We start from the raw sequence: 20490 nt of genomic DNA on the forward strand, positions 1-20490 counted from the left end.
ATATAATAGATTTCCAACAATAAGCTTCAAATGTTAACCTTTCCAAAGTTGATGAAAACACTGAAATGTAATTAAAGCACACTGTTAAAGTGCTATTTTCTCTTTCTTACTCCCTTTGAGTGTGTGTGTGTGTGTGTGTGTGTGTGTAAAGTGCAGGATTGTGGGCAGATACAATTTGCCTCCAGAATGTTGGATATACACCTGTGATTCTTGGTGCCCAGCTGCACTGAGCCAAAAATTTATAAAATTTTCCCCCAAAGCTAAAAAATACGATCAATAGAAAAATGATGTTTTTCCAATTTACAGTAGCCCTACTATGTGACAGGGTTTTCAACATGTTATCAGTGGGACCATACTCCAGAATTTCACTCAATCCCTTAAAGAACATTAGACATTTCAGGAGAATAAGTCACATGGGTTTGGAATGACATGAGTAAATAATGACAGAATATTTATTTCTGGGGGGAAATGTTCCTTTAAAGACAAACAACCAAAGCCATGGTTTATTCACCTCAGCCCTCTCATCCAGGGAGTTTAATAAAGCCTCAGTGGTTTTAATTTCCCCTACAATGTCTTGGACAGACGCTGCAGTCTATTTCCAGGCTGTTAAGCAGATGACACCTGCACTCTGGTTGGTATTGCATGGACACAAGGCTAAAATGGAAGTCTGGTTCACAGTCATGATTTATCGCTATTGCTGCCAGTGTTGAGGAAAATCACTATGGTTACAGAGCACTGGTAATTGAGGAATGTGTAAACCAAATAATAAATGTACTCTATTTGACACACATACCCATGACATAATAATCTGCTCAGAATAATAGAGTTTTTAGCATTACAAAAATTAATTAACTTAGTGTCTGTTACGGCCCCAGATGTATTTTAAAAGGGGTAATACATTTATGCATTTGGCAGACACTTTTATCCAAAGCGACTTACAGAGCCCTTATTACAGGGACAATCCCCCTGGAGCAACCTTACTCAAGGACACAATGGTGGTGGCTGTGGGGCTCGAACCAACATCCTTCTGATTACCAGATTACCAGTTATGTGCTTAGACCACTACACTACCACCACTCCTAATAGGGTATAACATTAACTATTAAAAATTACCTTATGTGCTAGACAAACGGGTAACCAAACAACTATGATGTGGAGCAAAACAAGATGGTTTATTAACAGAAATGTATAATAAAGTGAAAAGTGAAAGTGCAATAGTGAATATAATATTTAGAACATTTACAATATTTACAATTACCGGGTAGGGGGGAGAAGGGATATAAACAAAACAAAACCTAATTTGCGTTTATAACCCTCTACACTGACTATTAAACCAAAGAGAATGAAAAGGAAAGGTCTACAGCATCAGTGATGCCCTAACCATTCTACACTCTCTATCAAATCCAAAAGTACAGTGGATGGCACTCGCCCCTAACCTAGTGTGTCTAATACAGAAGCAGTCCCTACGTGCTGTGCAATGTATGTCACATGACCTGCTTACCTGTTTGCTTCTCCCGGTGGGTAAACATACACAGAATGAAAAATGGCGGATGTAATGACTGGTTGGATAAATATGGGATTGATGAGACAGACACACGAAAGCAGACTAACATACAATATTTTACAAGCAACACAGAATCAATTTTTTTAACAAAAACAGAAGTGATGGCAAAATCAAAGTTTTAGCATAAGCAAAGCTGCTGCGGGTGATCTGGGGGGCTGTTTTATTACTCCTGGTATGTGATGAATGGCAATGTGGGGTAATGACGGCAGCAGGTTAATGATGATTGACGGATAAATGGACCAATATCGGTGATCTAAGAAAGTGAAAATAAACAGACAGACATGGAAAAAACAAAACACATACAAACGCGGTACAGGGACGTAAAAGTGTCCACTGTGGAGTGGTGGTGGAGTAGTGGGCTAAACACATAACTGGTAATCAGAAGGTTGCTGGTTCAATCCCCACAGCCACCACCATTGTGTACTTGAGCAAGGAATTTAACTCCAGTTGCTCCAGGGGGATTGCCCCTATAATAAATGCGCTGTAAGTCGCTTTGGATAAAAGCGTCTGCCAAATGCATAAATGTAAATGTGTCCAAAACATCTCCAAGTGTCCAAACAAATAAAACATACTAATTGTACATAAGAACTAATTACACATGCAAACACAACAATGACTAAAGATATGCATAGCATGCAGACATGATTTTAGTAATGAGATTTAACAGAAATGTAATGTTTCATTCTGTGCCATTTGAGTAATCATTGAGTCTGTTTCATGTACTTGGTGCTATCTCCTGGTTGCCATATGTAACAATCACCAATCGCATATATCTCTGCCCAAATATGGATGACTTTTTGCACTGATCTGAACTCAATCCGATTGGTTTAGCCTTCCATGTGCTTTGTGTGAATTATCTAATGATCTATGCATCTGATTACCTTGTGCATGGGCTCATTTAAAAAGATAATCACCTCCGCAAAGTAATGGTGTGTGGTACTTATGTTCTGTTTATATTTTGTGAAGTTATAAGTGAAAACGTGGCATTTGAAAACACCTTTTCACATGAAACATAAGTGTACAAGACATATACTTAACTATTACTGGCTATTTTTTGACTAGTTGAATAATATTTATATATGATTTATATATTTATAAACTCAGCAAAAAAAAAACATCCTCTGACTTTCAACTGCTTTTATTTTCAGCTAGCATAACATGTCTATATATTTGTATGGACATAAAAAGATTCAACAACTAAGACATAAACTGAACAAGTTTCACAGACATGTGACTAACAGAAATGGAATAATGTGTCCCTGAACAAAGGCGGATCAAAATCAAAAGTAACAGTGAGCATCTGGTGTGGCCATCAGTTGCATTAAGCACTGCAGGGCATCTCCTCCTCATGGACTACATCAGATTTGCCAGTTCTAGCTGTGAGATGTTACCCCACTCTTCCAACAAGGCACTTGCAAGTTCCTGGACATTTCTGGGGGAAATGGCCCTAGCCCTCACCCTCCGATGCAACAGGAAGTGCTCAATGCGATTGAGATCTGGGCTATTCACTGGCCATGGCAGAACACTGACATTCCTGTCTTGCAGGAAATCAAGCTCAAAACGAGCAGTATGGCTGGTTGCATTGTCATGCTGAATGGTCCTGTCAGGATGAGCCTGCAGGAAGGTACCTCATAAGGGAGGAGGATGTTTTCCCTGTAACACACAGCATTGAGATTGCCAGCAATGTCAGCAAGCTCAGTACGATGATGCTGTGACACACCGCCCCAGACCATGACAGACCCTCCACCTCCATATCGATCCCGCTCCAGAGTACAGGCCTCAGAGTAATGCTCATTCCTTCAACGATAAACGCGAGTCTGACCCCTGGTGAGACAAAACCGCAACTTGTCAGTGAAGAGCACTTTTTGACAGTCCTGTCTGGTCCAACAAAGGTGGGTTTGTGCCCATAGGCGACTTTGTTTCCAGTGATGTCTGGTAAGGACCTGCCTTACAACAGGCCTACAAGCCTGGAATTTGTCTCATAAAACTTGCACAAAATTAGCACTACCAGTATACAGTAAAAACAATCTAAAATCAATTTCTGCTTCACATAAAAAATAGTGACACATTTTTGTCATATCACAAAGCACTTTGAACCAAGGAAGTTTATAATGCATGGAGAAAGCCCAGTGGCCAGTTGAAGTTGTTTACAACATAAGTAAAGAAGCAGAGGGTAATTTGACAACCGTCCTGACAACCTCTTCTCAGAACATTGCTGGCTTTCCTAGCATTACTCTGTTTGAGATGATCGGAAACAGGTGATCAGTTTCCCACTGACAGGAAGACTGAGGATAATCCCTGTATAACAGACAGGACTTTCTGCAGGAAAAGTGGAGTTCTACAGGCTAACACACTAAACAACTGTTACAGCACGTGATGTGTCAGTCACCTCTGGGTCTCTTGACATTCATAACGCATAGCCAGAGAGCTAATGCTAAAACAGGATTGGCACTGGCTCATCTTGAACTTTCTATGAACTGATATTAAAGAGCTCAGTAGAGTGAAAGATAAAGAACCAAGATTAACTACTAACTCTAAGTTTTTAATGTCAATGCTTTCCAAAGTATGTGGTTATGGAGAGCATTTTTGAAAGTCTCCAATTTTGGTGGAGTAAAACACCGTTCCAGTGTGGATGAGAGGCATTAACGTAGCAAAACCTATTTTTGTGTATTTTTTTGTTCCTAGATTTATTGCAAGATTGTTTTATGTACCGTATATACAATTACTACCTTAGTATATCCACAAACAGTAAATGCATTCTGAAAAATTAGACTGATTGATCAGGTGTCAGTATTTTTGTATAACTACTGATAACAGGCAATGGAATCGGAGCGCAGTTCTAGCGGGAAGACCAGCAGCTGTACATCATCACATCATTTGCTGGGTAATTCCTAGCCAATCGCACGTAAGCCATTGCTTTATAAGTCTGCTCACAATCTATCACATTGCTGTTTCGGTGTGCTAACACTGCAACCTCCACCACCCCACCACCACCAGTTGAGCCCTGTCCCACAGGGGGGTAGGCTCCTCGACCCTGCCTCCTATCTCCGGCAGGACATGACGGTTCTGGTTACAACTCCCTCGGACTGCCGGACGGGGCCTACGCCAAAGAGAGAGACATTACCTCCCGTTTTACATCTATCAAATAAATGGCATCTCAAACTTCACTCAAGCCTGCGTGTCTTCCCGATAGAAATTGATTTCCTACATGCTTTGTTAGTTATTCTCTTATATTACTTTTTCTTCTCACATAATGAAATAATTGGAAATGAAATCAATATTTCAAGTCAATTGATATATATTTTTAAGCTAATACGTGGGATAATGTACAGTCAGCCCAGGTCATTATCACAAAAATAAACCCTTTAGGCTGATATAAGATCTGATAACCCTGTGTTTATTTTGCGATAATGACCGGCTGACTGTACAATATCCCTTACTTACTATATCTACTTCAAATAAGTTGCAAAACTAAAGAACACTAGAATATGTTTGGAAAAATATTCTTTAAACTGTGTGCTTTCTTGTCCATTGTCTTTGGGATATTAAAATAAATAATGTGTAAAAGAAAAAAGATTAATGAGAAAATATGCACTATTTATCTTCTTTTTATAGAAATATTTACAATATCTACCTTCTTAGATTCATAAATACACTTCATAACATAAGCATTTATAAGCCTATAGGTGCATTGGGACATGTAAACAGCTATATAAGGAACAAATCACAGTGTACGACTCTAGAGATCATTATTCAGACAAACATCAACACTTCATTTTTGCACAGCATTTGAACATTTCCATTTCCGTGATCAAATTCCTACGTACGCCCTCGAGCAAATCATCAATCTATCAGGCAGTTTCCACGACGACTCAGCCCCAAAATACAACACCAAATCAACATGAGAGACAAATATCTCCGATTTTACCAGAAAGAAAACAGTACATGTATCACACATGTGGGTATTACATGTAGCATCTGTAATTTGTGATTTATCAATGTCAACATGATACCTGGAGGCATTTTGATAACGTTTTAGCAGCTGGAATGAATGCTAATGCACATACAGTACTGTTTTTGACTGATGAATATTTTATTTTGATAGCCTTGTAAGTGATCGAAACATGAGACCTCTGGAGACAAAACATGGATCTCAAACTTTCAAGCTGTCAGACTGAGGAAAATTCAATTTCAATCAATGTCAATATGCAATCTCTTCATCATCAATTTCTGAAATAAGAAACAGTGCAATATTTTCCAGCCAAGGCAGCAAAACAATGTAATTTTAAAGCCATAATTAACATTTCCACATTGATTAGAATGCTACTGCAAAACTCATAAAGTAATTTTTTTATAATCCTTTTCCAGCGGTGTATGTGTTCAAAGCATTAGCTGGGTGATATATGAATATTTACGACATATTCAATATTTTTTGATGCAGATATAAAATGATCATACATCAGCAATATTGCAATGACTTTAATAAGCTACTTGCATTGGTCCCATGAGCATGAAAGTGCTAAAACAAGTATTTTACTAGCATCTCTGATTTCAACCTCAATAAAATGCCAATAGAGTTGGATCAATTTGATTCATTTCGGCGAATCAGTTCTTTGTCCACAATTATTACCAAAAATGATTAAAGTATGTGTAAATTAAAATAAATAAATAACATTCAAATCCTTTTCATTTAATGAGACATTTAGTGGAAAACTTGCCTTAATTATTTTAACCACCTTATTTTACTCAAAAGCAAAAATTAGCCTACTAAGCTGTTTCTGAGCAAATACATAAAAATCATTTTTTAGCTATTCCGGCCAGCCCTAATTTGAAACTTTTTACTGTATTTTACACCTTGCAATTAAGAAAATTTGGCATTTAAAGCAATTTCAGAACAAACACACACATTTAGATATATATCAAATACAGTATAAAAAAAATAAAAAATAGATATAATTCTTTTTAATGTTGCCCAGCCCTAATACGAGCCCAGTGACTCCAATGAAACATACACACTCTGGCAAGCAACTGGATTAAAATGACAGTCCTTATATTGTGTCCAGCCTAATAGTGATCAGACAGCACAGACACGAATGTTTGCATTGTAAGACCAGAGTGCTCCTGTCTGCTTTACCAGCCCAGATCGTGCATACTTGCTCTGACAAAGCTGCTGGCAAATGTAAGCTGCCAGAATGGAGAGCCTGAAGAGAACAGAGAGGTTTGTGGCACTAAGAACTGCAGTAAGATAGAGCTAAGATAGAGCTGGTGAGAAAATGCTGATGGTTAGAGATCTGGGCTTTAGGAAACACCCTGTAATGTCATTTCCTCATTTCCTCTCTCAGTGAAAAATAAGAAAAATAAGAAGAGCACAAAAGACCCCAAAAACAAACACAAAATAAATACATACAATTCATACAGTGACAATATAAACATCCATTATAGCTAATTCTGGAGAAGCTGAAAGACAAATCATAATACATGTTGCATAATCTCTTCCATTTCAGATTTCACTTTTGGGCTATTAGCAATAAAGAGCAACGGTGCCCAGACACTTTTTTTTTTAGCCATCTTGGTTCTGTTAGTATTTTTCCCACTATTTTTTTCCCCCTAAGAATTTCATAAACGAGTACTAAGTCACAAACCTAATCAACCAGCTTTGAAGTGAATGAAAACATTACAAACTTTGATTTAAAAAAAATTTAAATAAAAAAAGAGCACGGAATGAACTACAATCCCATGAAGCATTGCGAATAGCCTAATCAAAATATAAACTATGTAAAAATATAAATGTAACAGAGTAGTTAAATCTAACTAAATAAGTAGTTTGAGAGTGACTTGGCTGCGTCATTCGCACTGCGTTATGGAATTGGATAGTCCCTGCTGAGCTCTTTTGCAGCTGTTTGTTTGTTGCGTTTCTCTCATTGGTTGCTCGTTTCCCTTCAGAATCATGGACAATGTAGTTCTTCACCAAGTATTCCACTATTAAACACTATTAAAAATAAATAAAGTTAAAATAACGTGGACTAATGGCTCCAACAGGAGCATACATACACTGACATCCTCGGAACTCATAGTGATTTATTGTTAATAATAAAAAAAATATGGGATTTTAACTTCTGGAACCAGACTGTTGCGCTCTATAACTTTCAACTTACACTGAAAAAACATGTAGTGTGCTGTTATTAAACACTGATATACTTCCTGTCCTGCAGGAAGATGGGGGTGGGAAAAGTACTGCAAGTGTCAAACTGTGATCTAAGGCAGGTATCCAGCCTAAGAAGATAGCGTCCCTCTGTCTTCCCTTCTCACTTTGTCTTTCTTTTATATCTCTTTCTTTTTATCTCTTTGTCTGATTTGTGATGTGAAGAGAGGTCAAGTTACAGAGTCTGTAACCTCACACCTCTAAATTCACCTTCTGAGTGAGAGCCAAAAGTCACAAGGTCACGTAGAGCCCTTGGCTGCTTCTAAAGAGGGTGTCATGTCACTTTAGGAATCACACAGCTGGCTGGCCTGTGGCCCAGAATGAAGAATGATGTCATAAATTAGACTCTTATAGAGTTTCCCTTTGAATATCTGTTAATTAAGTTTTCAGAATATCTCTCTGTTCAGTATATAAACAAATATAATTAATGTTTAACAATGGACAATCTAAAGTATATAGTAACATTTTGGATGAGTAAAATGGGCCAAAAAAGACGAACAAATGGGCAACAAATTTCCATAGACTTATATTGAAGGAGGGAACTAAGCTGCATCTGGGACCAGAGTTTAATGGAGAATTGAAGTTGGGATGTTTTGACATAAGTGACCACCTACCACCCACCCAGAACACCCTAGCAACCAACTACTATAGCAGTATTATAGAAACCACTAAAACTGCACAAAAATCCACATAGCAAAGTGCTAACACCTGACCAAATGTAAAAGAAAAATCATACATTTTTGGAACAACATTACGAAATGATGGTAGAATTTTCATTTTTGAGCGAACTACTCCTTACATTAACAATGCCATTTCTCCCCTTGTCTAATACCATGGCTAGATGTCTCAAGTAAACATAATAATTTCTGCAGCTCTGCAGTTGACGAATGACCCCTTTCACACTGTAATTTCAACATCACATGTCACTACTAAACATCCTTGTAACTGGATGTTTTGTTGAAGGCCTCACAAGGGTCGTTGACAGGAGAAGTAGTTGAACCTTATCTGAAACAATCACAGTCTCCGGTATGACATTATGACAAATCCCATTCAGTCTGTCTCTGGGAATGAGACATAAGTCTTCAGAAGCAAATGCATTCTCTCATTCTGTCTCTCTCTCTGTCCAACTAACTTTGACAGTTAGAAATGTGAGTTTAATCTCTTCAGGCCCATGCAAACCCTAAAGTGATGTTGACAGCTCTTACTGTGAAATGAGTTTTGGGACATCTGCTAAACTGATATAGACAGCACAGTCTCTTGGAATCTGGATGTATAGACAGACCTTTCTTCTCTCTTCCAGGAGTCAACAACAACCATGAAACCATGGGAAAGACAGTAGACATGCCTTTGATGTGCAGAACTACATAGTTTAAAAATTGACATGTTAACCTATTTAGTTGGATGTTGTTGAATTAAAATAATAATTTTTTTCAGTTTACATCTTGGCTTTTAGCGATTTAGAGCACTTTATAAGGTTCCCACTCTTTTCAGGGCAAGATTTTCCAGGACATCTCCAAAACATTTTATGTGCCCAACAAGTGTACAAATAGATGCTTCCATTTAAATCTATCTTTTATTTTGCCGTTTCTGTGTGTTTTTGATGGTAGTTTCTCACCTCCAGATAAGCAGTTCTACATGGCCCAATGTGATTTTTAATCCCTGTAAAGCTGTGATTTAAATAAATAAATACATAGTCTGTATGTGTTGCGCACCTCAGAGTGCTCTGTGCTCTGGGGAAGACCCCTTCCCCGATGCGTGTAAGGGCCCCAGCCGTTGACTCTAAGAGGCCCGGCTAGGCTCGGCCCGTTCCCAGGTTGGCAAGCGTGGCCTTGTTCCCCTGTCTAGGGTAGCAAATGTCTTTATGGGGCATTGGGGGAAGGGTACGTGCAGTCTGATACAGCTGGTCGTTTTGGCACGTCAAGTACCTGCCCGCTCCTGTGTCAGCAGTTCATGTACACGGCTCAGCGCATGGCGTGATTTAAATTGGACCCCTAGTGTCGCTTCTTCGACACAACGTCGAAGTGAGCGACAGACGGGGAATGTCTAGGTTACGGATGTAACCTCCATTCCCTGATGGAGGGAACGAGACGTTGTGTCCTCCCGGCCACGTCGCAGAGCCGAGCCACTGTTGTGGCCGGACCATTTCCGGCTCCTCAGAAAAATCCTGAATGAAACAAACGCATTTCCCCGCCTTTATACCCGTATGTCCGGGGGAGGGACATGCGAATTCTGTCTGCCAACTTCTCATTGGCCTTTTTTCATAGATCAGAGGTATATTCGGCGCTCAAGAGAGACCCCTAGTGTCGCTTCTTCAACACAACGTCTTGTTACCTCCATCAGGGAACGGAGGTTACATCCGTAACCTAGACGTTATCTCACACACACAAGAGAGCACATGATGATCATGTTTTCAGTGTATGAGTGGCCAGCTTCAGATTTATTTTGAAGCACGCATCACTTGCAGATTATATATTTAGTCAATTAAATCACAGAATTTTGATGTTTAATTATCACACTTGGACATATTGACATTTTGATTTCATTAATTGTGCATTCAAACATTCATTTTTGTCCAAATATGTCACATTCAATGACATTCTGCGTTTTATAGCAAATAGATTTTGTGATTCCATCTGTTTTCCGCATAATACTTGTGGTAACCACGGTATAAGCAGATTCCAATTGTTGAATTACTGAAAATGTATTCACATCCTGACCACGCTACAAACTCGGTGTGAATTTGTTTTTTGTTTTAAATCAGTGTCTGACTGTCACATTCTCCCCATTCCTCCCCAATTTGACATGCCAAATTCCCAATGCGTTCTAGGTCCTAGTGGTGGCATAGTGACTCTGACAATCTGGGTGGGGAGGTCAAATCTCAGTCTTATCACGTGGCTTGTTGAGCACGTCACAGCGGAGACCTAGCACGTGTGGAGGCTCACGATATTCTCCGCGGCATCCACACACAACTCTCCATGCGCCCCACTGAGAGCGAGAACCACATTATAGTGACCATGAGGAGGTTAACCCAACGTGACTTTACCCACCCTAGCAAACGGGCGAATTGGTAGCTTAGGAAGCCTGACTAGAGTCACTCAGCACGCCCTGGATTTGAACTTGCGACTCCAGATCCGATAGTCAGCCTCTTTACTTGCTGAGCTACCTAGGCCCCCAGTGAATGTCATCGTTGTCTAAATTTTATATCTCAAATGTGTCTGGGGTTAACATAACAGCAATTTTATGATGAAAAATATTATTTCATCGGCACAGAAAATATGCAACAGGGATTCGTTCATGACAGTTTTGTGACAGTTGACGTTGTTTCACAATGTGCTGCCACTGGCAGTGACAAAACTAAACGAATATGCGTATTTGACACTTATTTCGTTACCATTTTTTACAAACAAATGTAACAAAAACCTTGTTTTCAACACAGTCAAACTATTACACACAAATATTTTCCAGGACATTTTGGTATTTTTCTCATTTTCCATGACTTTTCCATGACGTGTGCAAACCCTGGTTTTAAAATATATTATAGCAAGTTAGATTATTTTATCATAGTTTATAAACTTATTTTAAATACTTCTAAGTCATCTTGAGGGCCCCTTGAAAGTTTGTTGAGGCTCCCTAGTGGGCCCCGGGACCCTGGTAGAGAACCACTGGCTTAAAACTTCATACCAAATTTTTATGATCGTTTGGCTCGGGTCCCTCCTTTAATGTAAGTTTATGGAATTAAAAAAAAAATTGGTAACACTTTATTTTGATGGTCCCAAGTAGATATTTAACTGACTATAATTGACTATTTAACTGACTTTGAGTAACTTATCAACTGGCTTGCTACAACTAGTAAACAATGTTTAAACAAACATTCAGTAGACTATCAACAGCCTGTATAACAGCAGCAAAAAAACAGCTTATCGACTAACATGCTATAGCTAGTAAACAGTGTTTCAACAAACATTCAGTAGACTTTCAGTAGCCTGTATATTTAAGCAATATCACACGAGCAAGAGTGCGATATGGCCCTACATCAGCACTGATGTGATTCGGCTGCAGGCCGAGTGCCATAGGTAATTACAGCAGTGCTGATGTAGGGCCATATAGCACTATTGCGAGTGTGATATTGCTGTTTACCATTTTAAACAGGATGTATCCAATGTGGAAACTCACTGAGCACTGTTCTATGTAAACAATGGCAAACAGATTCACTTTACGTCACCAACTGTCTCATATTACACACAAAAATGATCTTTTTCTACCACCTGCTGGCTAACATATGTAATTTCAAAAATAAAGACAGTAACTCCTAACACATATGCACTACATTTTAGTTTAGAACAGTATGGACACAAGCGGAGTGATACACACAGTGAAGCATCTGAGTGCTGATGGTTTCACACCATCAGTGCTCATGGAACATCTCTCGTCCAATCAGATTCGAGGAACTAACTGCGGTCTATATATATATATATATATATATATATATCATTATTAATGACCTTTTAATGAACTGATGTTATCAACAATAATGTAAGTAGGACATAAATAGAGATCTATATACAGGGTACTGAAAGTCTACTGAATATTTGTTGAAACACTGTTTACTAGCTATAGCAAGTCAGTCGATAAGCTGTTATTTTGCTGCTGTTATACAGGCTATTGATAGTCTACTGAATGTTTGTCGAAACACTGTTACTACCTATAGCAAGCCAGTTGATAAGTCACTTATAGTCAGTTATATATCTACTTGGGACCATCAAAATAAAGTGTTACCAAAAATTGTAATAAAACTGTAACTTAACAATGGCCATTGTAAGTTCAATTCAAAAAGCAATAGCACCTCCCCTCAATATGCCACATGATTTTGTTATGAATACCCTGTCTTGTTTCACTGTTGCCCTTTTGTTTACCATTGTGTCACTTTTGCACCTCTTAGTTTTCACTTTAGTCCCTTATGTAACTCCATAGTCCTTGTTAGCGTTCGTGTTCACTGTTCATTGTTTACACCTGCCCTTGTTAATTTGCCTTTGGTTTCTGTTAATCACCTTGTTATCTTGTTTGAGTTCTGTTCTTTCATTGGCCACTTATCCCATGTTTGTGTATTTATACCCCGTGTCTTTGTTCAGTCTTTGTCAATCGTCGTTTGATGTTAACCTGGTGAATCTTTCCTTCCCGAGTTCCCTATTCGTGTCTACCTCGGTCAGCTCATTCAGTTTGTGTTTCATTTCCCCATTGTGGGTTGTTCCTTTGTGTTTTCCTGTTTGGTTCACTTAATAAAGCTCAACTGCGTTTGGATCCGCATCTCCTTGTCCGCCTCATTACTCAAGCGTAACAGATTTGAACTATCATTCATGTTTGTAGCACAAAGTTTAATACTTAGGGTTACAGGTTTGTTCAAATCCTAACTGAGCAATAGTACTAAAGATTCTTGCCTTAGCAAGTACAGCTGATATCCTGATTTATTTTCCTCCCCTTTCTATTTTATCCAATAAAAAGCCTTATGAGCTTTCCATTGGCATACAAACAGGCTTGGTTTCCATGCCACCCACCTGGATTGTAGTTTAAGTCCATGACCGGATGAAAGCTTTTTCTGTCCAGCTTTTGTGATCCAACAACCACACAAATATCTGTTCGAGTCTACTTATCTGTGCATTTCTCAAGTCCTCTCTTCTCTTAGCCTGTTCTTACCCCCTCCAACATGGTATTGTATTCATTCCATCTGTCCGTTTTCATTGATCTCATGCATTAGAAAGTTATGGATTCAAACAATCACATAAGCAAAGAAATCTGATCAGATGATCCAAGTCAACAAGTTATCTCCTAGTTTTCTTACTCTCCAGGCTGAGTCTAAGAGATTCACGGCATGCGTGTTCAGAAACAGGGCTGTTCCCTTCATACTGTGCCTGAGTAGAGCGCAGTGTCTTGGCTGGGAGAGCATTCAGTGATGCACTGACAATCAAGCGGAAGGGGAGCAGGGGAGTGTGGCTCATAAATCACAGCCGCCGAAGCTCTTGGGGGTTTCACCCCGGCCTGTAAATTTGACAATCGAAGAGAGGGCACTCGGCCAAATGGCTCGCTCCCTTACCGTGCTCTATAAATACAGATAGAGCTGTTACCATTAGACTTCTAGTTTTTCCTCTTTGCACTTTGATCCATATACATAGATTGTTTATAATCCCATAGTTACCCAAAAATGAAAGTTATGTGATCATTTACACACCCTCATGTCATTATAAACCTGTATGTCTTTGTTCTGTATAGTTCATAAAGATATTTTAGGCATGATTTTCCATACAATGAAAGTGAATGGGCACATAAAATGTGTCTATATAACTTGTTTGATGTGTTCCAAGTCTTCTGAAGCCACACTGTTTGTGAGGAAATGACCAACATTTTAATCTTTATTCAGTGAAAATCTTGATTGACTAATTTTATGGTGCTTTTTTGTCATTTTAGGAGCCCCAGTCTCCTTCACTTTCATTGTATGGAAAAGAGCACAATGAATATTCACTTGGTTTGGTTGCTTGGTTCATAGCCAAGTTTTGATTGCTCTCTTTTAACATCATATTATTTGGGTCTGAACCACAGTATCATTGCATCATCAACATGAGCACAAGCAGTAGATGTTTGCATCCAAAAATAGTTAACATGGTATCATAACTAGGTATGACAGACCACCTTTATATGTGAACCCAAAGAAAGGATTTCTGCTGCTTGTTTAGTTTACTTAATTGAAATGAACTAAAGCAACACAATTCTAGATCATTTTGTCACTACTTGATTTTATTGCGTTGTATCCTTTTGAATCTGTAAAATTTAAGTTTACTTAATCCATTTGAGTTGGGACTACATTAATACTTTTTGTAGTGTGTATGTATTATTGAATAAACTGGGCAGGATATTCTAATGTCCAAGCATGCTATGTATGGGATTGGATGGTGTTGAAATGAAGGTTTTTTTTAAATGCATTTTTCAGAATATGCGATTTATTAATGTTTAATGTTCTGTTATTGGTATCTAAAAAGAGAGTCTGTTATGCTGGAGTTTTGGGGGTTACCACTGTGGTGAAGAATGGTACTTGCGCTTAGCTTGAGGATGGATTTTCACTTTCATATGATGATAGTTGATTTGAGAGCTGCTTAGCTCTATAAGCAGTTGCAATTAAATTGACAAGTTTCACTGTCCTTACACTTGCTCACCTGGCATATGGTAAAGAATACTAAAATAAATCAAGTTGGATCAACATAAGAAAATTAATTGAATTAAACCTTAGGAAATTGAGTTTGACGAACCTAATAAAGTTGTATCAAAACTTTTATAGTACATTGATTTTTCCTAATCCAACAAAATGATGTTGGCTTAATGAAACTGACTTAATCTGAATGAAACATTAAATTGCTTGTAAAAAAAAAAAAAAGGTCTCAAATTCAATCAAGTAAAACAAACAAACGTATCGAACTTTGCAAAACACCAAAATTGCCATTAGAAAGGCACCTAGAAAGTCATATGGGTTTGGAATGACATGTGGGTGAGTAAATGATGACTTAATAAAAATGTTTGTGTGAATTCTTTAATTAAAGGTTACCCAAATAGCTTTAGCATCTACAGACTTTAAAATCACCATCATTTGACATTTCTAAGGAAATCCCTGTAACATTGTGACAGATTTACTTTAATGATACCTCATAAAAATGTGTAACCGTCATGTGTATTCCAGTTATATCTGCTGTGTTGGTATATTAGCGGCACGAAATGGCTCTAGAATGTTCCCTTGAGTGTCAACACCGTGTTTATTTGGACTGTAGACGTCTGAAGGTTCGATGTAAATCTTCTACAGGAAAGTATAGGGCTTAAACCTGATCTGTGCTGGTGTGTGTGAGAAGAGTATTTAGGGAGGCTAGAAGATTGCTATGACAGCCAGACCTCCCTGCCGTTACCAGGTTATGTAAGCGTCCGCGTTTCCTGTTTTGTATTTGGCCCTTTTACCCCAGCTTACACACACGCAAACTCACACACACTTTTTGACCTGCGTTGATTTCACTCAGTTCATAATTCACTCTTATTGAATACACACGCTCCTTGACTCCTTGGCTTAAGTGAAATTCATTCATCAATTATGCTAAGCTCTATCTCTCTTTCTTTCACACACAAATATTTCCAGGGGCCTGGTTTAAATCTCTCATATATCATCAGAGCTTCAGTGTCATGTAGTGATGGCTGAGCTCTGTTTAGCTCTGACAGTGATGCCAAAACTCTCCATTTGAGGACAAATGCCAGAAATGTGCAACGTAATTCAAACTGAGGAAGACAAACACACATTTCATTCTGCAAAATGGATGATGGTGCCAAATGCTGACACCACACTCTGAAGCCTTGAATGCTTTATTATTTCGATATGGCTAATTCTACACTAATCAGTACAAACCAACTGAGAAAATGTCTAGAAGAACTTTCAGATTTTAATTAAATTTAATGGTACATTTTGCTATTATTCTTGCACAAATGTTAATGCTTTAAACTGAAGAGTTTAACTGTATCAGTGGTTATATATATATATATATATATATATAGAGAGAGAGAGAGAGAGAGAGAGAGAGAGAGAGAGAGAGAGAGAGAGAGAGAGAGAGGAAGAGGACAAGGAAAAATAATTTTCCTTTTCTCTGTCTTTTCAATCACACAAGGCACACAGGACATATCCCAGAATAGAGCACTCTGGGATATCTGCTCTACCCTCATGTTATTGAGGCTTATGTTTTCAATCTGGGCTGGCATCAGTCATTTCCTTTGACTAAGAGTCCAGTCACAACTTCAGCTAGATTACATCACAGAGGCACAGAAAAATCACATCTATCTAACATAAATAAAACTATGATTAATTTTGTAATTACATATTATGTAGATGTTAGGATGTGGAGTAAAATTAACCTACTCTCTACTTACAATGTAACTATGTTGGCTTGACTAATCCAATGTACTGTTATTTTACAGACTTGAAATTGTTTTTTTCCAAAATCTCTAAACAAAGACCAAAATTATCAATTGTAACTCCCCCTAGAGCTTTAAAGCTACATCCACCAAACTTGGCATAGACCTTCAGACTGTTCTGATTTATTGTGCTATATCTATTCTAACACAGCAGACTATCAAAATTAAGACTTACACTGATGGGATTTTACATGCCAACTTTCAAACTCCAACTGTCAAACAATTAAAAAGTAAACAAACAAGCACAAGGCTTTTGATCTGCTTTGAAGTTGCTCTCTCTCTTTCTCGTTGTGTCTCAAATTATGCACTATACACTATGCACTAACAATATACACTATGTATTTAGCCATGTAGTGAATTAGTTTTCAAAGTGTAGTATTCTCCCAAATGGAACACAAAAGAATGATTTACCACTACCAGTGAAGAGCTGCAAACTTTTGGCAAAAAGTAATTCAAAATTGAAATGATCGGAGCAAAAACTAACATGTGAAAAAACGAGCGGCAAATTTGCGGCTAGTTTTCAGTGTTAGCATTCTATTTGCACTGCTTAAACTTCAAAATGACGTAGAATAGTGCAAATGTGTGTGGTTAAGGACACATCTCTTGCTTGCAAGCAAGCTAGCTAGCTAGCTAACTTTTAAAGTTTAAGGTGCGTCTCAAACCATGCACTTTTGCACTATTCCAAGGCCTTTTGTAGTGTAAGTAGTGAAAGTAGTATGTTAACACTGAAATGCAGCAAAAAGAAGTGTACTTTAAGAACCCGGATTATGTACTTGGACACTACATGCACTCAGCTTGCACACAGCTTGCTGTACATAGCGGAAGGGGTGGAGTTAAATGGCAGCTCTGCTGGTCTGATAAAAAAGTTGTAAATAATGAAGAATACAGCAGCTAGCAAAACTTCAGTTGATACAGCCCCTTACAAGTTTGAGTTAAATGCTTTACCATCGCCCCAAGCTGTGTGAATATGTACTTTGTTCAAGATACAAGTGTTGAACTGAGGTTGGCTAACATGCTAAAGCTAGCAGCAACACATCACATGCGCTTGAAACGTGTCACTTCCGTCAGCTGTTAAACGTGCGTATGCTTCTGTGTAGTAAACAAATTTGGGACGATCCCACACGTTGAAAATTCATACACTGCGTGGCTGAGAGCATTGTATATTTTGTAACGGCATAGTGTATCGTTTCATTTGGGGCACGGCTTTAAAGATTTACACATGGATTTGTCAAATAATTTCATATGGCTGAATGAACCTTAACCTATATTAGGTTACATCAATGAAAGTAAATTTTACAGGTCATATCAGGTACAACTAGCTATTTAAGGTAATAAATGCACAGTTTCACATTTTAACGTTTATTTTTATCTTAGTGTAGCTATTTCAAGCAAACAAATGGACCTAGAGGTGTGTTTATTCATGAATATTCATCTGTACATTTATTTGCTGATGGCACCATCTTTATGAAAACTTTCATTTAAAACATTCCTCCGTTCTCTAGAACACTGACTGCGAAGTAATTTTATGCTCTTGTACTGATTTACATTACAGGTGGAATGTGCTGAGCTGTTAAAGCTACTGTATATTGCTTTCAAAATAGGACATAAACAGAATATTCCTCAGGTCAAGTTCAGCCCACATATGGGCGATTCTGACATCTGGAAATCATAAAGCACGCAGAATAAATGGCTGACATGTAGATATGAAGAAAAATAAAGCTCAGTTCACATCTTTCTCCGCCAAGACGAGTCCCATGAACTTAAATACACATCAGAGGGGTATTTACAGCGTGCGAGAGCTTGGTGCTGTCAGAAAGCATTTGAGTTTCCACTTGGATCAGGATACAAATTACAAGAACAGCAGAACTTGACCTTATAAGTTCTCATGACCACAGACTAGCTCCTTGACCTAAATCCTACCCTGAATAATGACAGTAAAATTCAGGCACTTTCAATGTACCAAAATCAGGGGTGGCCTATAATTTTATTTAAAAAATATTTTTGTACCCATAATAAAGGACGTTACATTAATTTAGATGTATTGGTCTAGTCTCAGATCAACAGAAGAGCTTCTAATAACTTGTCTAATAACACAGCACCTCTAGTTCACTTCAGAACATTCCGATGATACAGTGTACCTGAGCTAGACTGGTCTCAATCAGGTCCAGTGAGAGCTGGGTCAGTGATTTTTGCTATCAGCACCTCTGCAGATACTTTCGACTTATGAAAAATCAGTTCCTGGAGCCATTACAGCTCTGGCACAAGACTAGAGGCTTATGAAAGACCAAGACGGAGAGAGACAGACAGACAAAGACAGGGATCAGACTGGAATGAAGTAAACCATGAAACAAATGTAGTAAGTCAAACTCTTCCTTTGGTCCCTCAGGCAACAAACCTGAGAGATGAAGAGATGAGGAAAATACACTGTGTGAAAACATTCGCGCAATGACCACCATTAATCACACACTTCAGTAGACGAACGAACAGCAGGACAACCAGACTGAATGGAGAAACAAAAACAGCAGGTGAGCTCATTGAAATAAGTTAACATAAACTGAATGAAACTGGGTGAATTTATTTAAAAAGGTTTGGTCTTCACTACATAATGTTCTGAACAGATTTCTAAAGTTAAAATTCTCTGTCTTTGTCTACACAAAAAAGTTATAAATTGTTACATTTAATTAGAAAATGTTATTCAAATTTATCATCTCCCTTTATTAGAATTTATCAAACATATTTCATCCTTTGAAAAATATTACAATATAATATACTGTAATATAAAACAATATAATATTTTACATTTCAGGTAGACATTACTGGCCAATAGGTATGACAATACGTGACCTTATAAAAAAATCTTATCAATAATCATTAGTTTACTGCACAAAATTACAGTAGCAAGGTTGACATTTTCAGCTTGTCCCCTACTGACAAACATCCAAATCTGGTGTAATAGTGTGTTCACTTTCCTGGAATGTACAATATTTGATGCTAAATTATTTTAGTAGTAGAAAAGTGATGTTTAGTTTGGTGAGTTTAATAGTTACTTATGTCACCTTTTATGACACAGACAGATTTATTCAAAGAACACATAAAAAGACATTGGCATGATAAACTGTGGAATTCAATTGCTTAATTAAAGCAGATTTAATGTATAGAATAACATTTTAGAAGCAGCTTTCCACCTACCACAAATCATAACAGAGTGAGATACAGCACTCACTCTGAGTTCCCTGTTGCTGAAGACAGGGTGTAATAAATAAAGACATCTGAGAAAAAACAGAAGATAAAACTGAAGCCATTTTTAAGAGAAATATCAAATTCACTCAGAGAGTGAGTGAGAGAGAGAGAGAGAGAGAGAGAGAGAGAGAGAGAGAGAGAGAGAGAGAGAGAGAGAGAGATACAAACGGAAGCCCTCTTTATGAGAAATATCTGGAGAGAGAGTTAGAGAGGTACGTCCTAAAAGTCCAAAGGTAAACACCAAACAACGGTAGCAGAGCAGAACTAGGTAGATACCCACTAATAATTAATATCCAAAAAATAACCCTCACCTTCTGGAAACATCTCAAAATCTAGTAAACTTAACACCCTCCAATGGAAAGCACTATAATCAGAAAAGCTAAATCCCAAAAAGAGCCCTCTTAGCCAGCTGGCCATTATACTTTCTAAGCTTGACACTAAACAGTCCGAATCAAATACTACTGCAGACCCAAAAATAAACATAAATTATAACATT

General features: G+C 37.9%; 1 protein-coding gene across 1 annotated transcript in view; it reads right to left on the reverse strand.

Annotated features, from left to right (window-relative positions):
• The window catches only part of arhgap24 (Rho GTPase activating protein 24), a 129569-nt gene that overhangs the window by 40693 nt on the left and 68386 nt on the right, over positions 1 to 20490 (reverse strand). The window lies entirely within an intron of this gene.

The sequence above is a fragment of the Xyrauchen texanus genome, chromosome 34 (genome assembly GCF_025860055.1).
Source record: "Xyrauchen texanus isolate HMW12.3.18 chromosome 34, RBS_HiC_50CHRs, whole genome shotgun sequence".
NCBI classification, from domain to species: Eukaryota; Metazoa; Chordata; class Actinopteri; order Cypriniformes; family Catostomidae; genus Xyrauchen; species Xyrauchen texanus.